The following is a 4,086-nucleotide window of genomic DNA, read 5'->3' as shown; positions in this document are numbered from 1 at the left end:
CTAAATCTACTTCATGACCTGTATGACTTGTAAAAATTACTTCATGACTATCGAAATTCAAACCCGAAACACAAAAACACAAAGAGAAAGCACAAAGAAACACACCAATTATCGAATTCATTTTTCGTTTTCCCGATTCATTCTTATATATTTTTTGGATTTTTTTATATCAGAATGTCGAAAATAATGTTCTAAATTTATTTATATTTTTTTTGGATTTTTTTTCATGTTAAAGGTTGATAATTAAACCGAAAACATGAGTTCGTATTAACACAAAAGAAACACAAATGGTCTCAATCCGTATGAGCATCACAAATAAAATCTCAACCGTCAGATTCTTTTCTCAATCCGTATGGCTAGATCCAACGAACTCCGTCCATCACTTTCATTCACCCACCAAACCCTCCCAACCACTCGAACTCTATCTTTTTTGCTCTATCTTCATCTTCTCTGCTCTTCGTCTCCTCCATAGATCGATGACCGGCGGCATTCTTGAGAAAATCTAATTCACTTAACCCATCTTTACTCGTCATCGCCGTCTCCTCTCCCCCTCTTCACCTGCTTCTTTGAAACTCATTTTCTCTTCTTATTCTCTCTTCTTCTTTCTTCTTTTCGTTCTTCTTTCTGCTCTTCTTCAGTTGAAAATCGAGAGGTCAAATTGAGTTATGGCTTGAAGAAATTTATATCGTGAGGATGTATAAAAGAAGCAGGAGTTGGTGTTTCTGCTAATTATGAAGAATATATTGAGTCCTGTTATGAATCGAGAACTAGGGTTTTCTCAGTGAATCGGTAATTGAGTTAGAAATTGAGAAATTAAAGTGGGTTCGGTGAACACATTATGATGAGGAAGAATTAGTGATTGATGTGTGAGTTTTAATGAAGATTAGAGAAGCTAAGTTTTAGGTGATTATTATTGTTTTGATTGATGCTGATTTTTTGTTTGAATTAGAGTTTGAATGTGTGTTTGGGTTTTTTTGTGCAGATATTGTGGTGGATGATTTTGCGAGTTGCAGGAATCACATTATGGATCTCTGTAAGTGGATCTTTGTGATTATTTTTTGCGGTTTCTTGAAATTGGAACTTTAATTTCCTGTTTTGTGTTTTGGGGCCATATGAAATTGTAATTAGGGTTTTGTTTCTCGTTTAAGTATTAGAATTGCAAGTTATCAAAGTCTTGCAGTGAATTTCTTGTTGTGTCAGCTAATTTGTTATAGAATTTGTAACCACTTTCTAGGATTAAGTCAGCTAATTTGTTTTATTTTGTTGTATGTAACCTCTTTCTAGGATTAATAATTGAATTTGGAGCTTCATTGGATTGAATTTGATTAAGTTATTGCAATATTTACTTCTAGTTGTATTCACTGGACTTAGGGATTGTATATCATTTCTTATTTTTGAACTTATGATTGTTTTGGATGTGTATTGGATTGGTGTACCGAATTTTTGGCTGAAGAGGATGTGGAAACAGTTGAAACTGCTGGAACACAAACAGTTGAATTCTGTGTAGACATATTTCTAAAATTCATGAATCCAGGAGGACTTACAAGTTGATTTAGGCATACTTAGGGTATATCTCTTGCTTCCTTTTAAATTTTGAGACTACTTTGATATGATACTGACTGATTATCTTGTCTGCATCTCACTTTTAGGATCTTCGATCTAAACTGGAGGAATTCTTCAATGCACAAATGGCTTACTTGTGCGGATAGAATAGAAATCATGGTAACTCAGACTCCAGTCTTCACTTTTATTTCTTCTCTCTTTTATGTTGGTTTGCTTACTTTTCTTGAATTGTTGAGCTACAACAGATGCTCGGTAAGATTCACAGTTTTCTTAAACAAAGAGATTCCAGAAAACATGATTGTGAGGATTTCACATGGCTACATATAGTTCCCAATTCTCAAAGGCTGTGGCTCATGAAAACATGACTGCGAGGCAACGACAATTAAGAAAAAGGAATTTAGGTAACTCACTCTGTCTCTCTCTTATCTTAGTTCTTTATTACTAATTTCAACTTGTAGTTGATTCTTCCTGCCAATCTTACATGCTCAAGAGTTACGACAACAATGCCACTCAGTCTTAGTTACATAACCACTTCTAGGACAATGATACTGCCAAGGGAGCTAGTGTTTATTTGTGCAATGATGTTGTGCTTATTTCAGTATGGGTGAAGAAGATGTGTTTGACCTTTACTGTTTTGTTGTAGGAAGACTGGTGGAGATGAGGAACGAATGGCAGCCATTGCAGCTTACATGAAGCTTAATTGGCAGGGCCTTCAGAAGAAGGTTGTCTTTGTTACTGTTATTACAGATCTCAACACCTTCCATCGCACATGGTGAGTTCCTTATTCTTATTAGTGTGAATTAGTACATATGTTGCTTTCACGTTATCAGATCAATCATTCAAACTTGCCTTTCAAATGAGTGAATCATTTTATCAGAAGAATATTTTAGACCATGCCTTTGATGTACAAAAATGGAATCAGTTTATTCATAATACGAACGAACCATAGTTTGCTTGAGGATGATCTGTGAGCTTATACAATCATTCTTTTTTTGTTTCAGGTTCAACACTGGTGTCAACCAATGCTACTGCCCTTCGGACGAGGTTTCCAAGACGGCGTTGGTTGATGGCCTAGAGTCTTCCCAGATTCGCGTGTTTGGTTTTCCCGTCAGGCCCTCGTTTTTTCGGCTGTAAAGAAAACTGCAAGAGCTCTCGGAGAAGCACTATTCAGTGCAGAACTTGGTAAACCAATTGGACAGATCACCATGGAAAGTCCAGTAAAGGTAATAGGTAATTCACTTGTTCTGTATATCTAACTATGTAGTCAAGTGGGATTGTTTTTTGATAAAATCAATTTTAGATGCTTTTACTGGAGTCAATAACAGTTTTCTTTGTTCACCACAGATCAGATGATCCGAGACCCAAATGGAGAAATGGATGGGTGCTTGTGACTGCATTATAACCAAAGTATGGAGACACGTTTCTTCTTATTAGTATTTTCCTGGAAACCCATTGGTTACTTTATCCATCTTTACTTGCATTGTCTTGTTTTTAGTTCTTATGATTATTATTTTTTGTAGGCTGGACTTGGAACAATTGCGGAGGCCTTGATAAGGGGCCTTCCAATCATGAAGCAATGGCTAGGCAGTTGTATTGCAGGCTCTGGTGTTGTGTTGGTGCAGTCGGTGTGTCTAAGGGCTAGAAAGGTTTTACTAAAACAAAAGTGTTGTTAGATTTTTAATTTTTTTTGGTGTTGAAGTTCTGTAAAACTGATCTTATGTAGTAACAAACAACAGATCTTGTCTTTTTTTTAAGAAATGATGTAAATGATCTATGTGATATCATAAAACTTGATTCAGTTTTTAATTTGGTTCATAATTTGTTTTAGTATCAATTTTAATTTTAATTTTAATTTTAATTTCAATTTGGGATTATCTAAATCGAAATCGGCCAGATACTTCCGGCACCGGCAAAAAGTTTGGTAGCTCAAAAATATAAGCAACCAACTTCAGGTATTTCACTTGCTCTATTATTATGGTTGGTCTATCTATGAAGCGATCGGCGTTTCACTTGCTCTATTATGGTTGGTCTATCTATGAAGTGATCAACGTTTTACTTGCTGTATTTTGGTTGGTCTAGCTTTAAAGCGATCACTATTTTGCTTGCTCTAGGGAGGTCGGTTTAGCCATGAAGCAATTAAGAAAAGAGACGCTACATGATAGTTGTTTGATTACTAAAGCGATTGCCTAGCTGCTCTAGACTTGTAGAAATCCCACCTTTAGCAACTCGAGAGCGAGAGCCAAATTAAGTCGCTTTAAGGGTTAGAGCGACTCAATATGGGCTTTTCCAACCAAAAATGCCTGGTCGCTTAATCCGACTTTTCTTGTAGTGATGCCTCGTGGAAGCTTAGAGAATCATCTGATCAGAGAAAGCTTTTCATGTGCTGATTCCTGTGTTATTTGATGCTTCTATTTTACCATTTCCTTGATGGTTTTGAGCTATTTTCTTTGCAAGAGGATCCTACTTCCAACCACATTTGGGGAATCTGCGGAAGGTTGCTCTTGGAACAGCTACGTGACTTGC

The 4,086-nt window shown here is 36.2% G+C and overlaps 1 long non-coding RNA gene across 1 annotated transcript; it reads left to right on the top strand.

Moving 5' to 3' along the window:
* Window positions 1-1,838: 1,838 nt before the first annotated feature.
* On the top strand, window positions 1,839-2,617 carry LOC113340844. The gene is made up of 3 exons (XR_003355663.1): window positions 1,839-1,964; window positions 2,207-2,335; window positions 2,565-2,617. It is a non-coding gene; the product is annotated as an uncharacterized LOC113340844 (long non-coding RNA).
* Window positions 2,618-4,086: the final 1,469 nt, after the last annotated feature.

The sequence above is a fragment of the Papaver somniferum genome, unplaced genomic scaffold, assembly GCF_003573695.1.
Source record: "Papaver somniferum cultivar HN1 unplaced genomic scaffold, ASM357369v1 unplaced-scaffold_24, whole genome shotgun sequence".
NCBI lineage: Eukaryota > Viridiplantae > Streptophyta > Magnoliopsida > Ranunculales > Papaveraceae > Papaver > Papaver somniferum.
The sequence above is the reverse complement of the archived record's forward strand: the minus strand, read 5'-3'. Positions and strand labels throughout refer to the sequence as shown.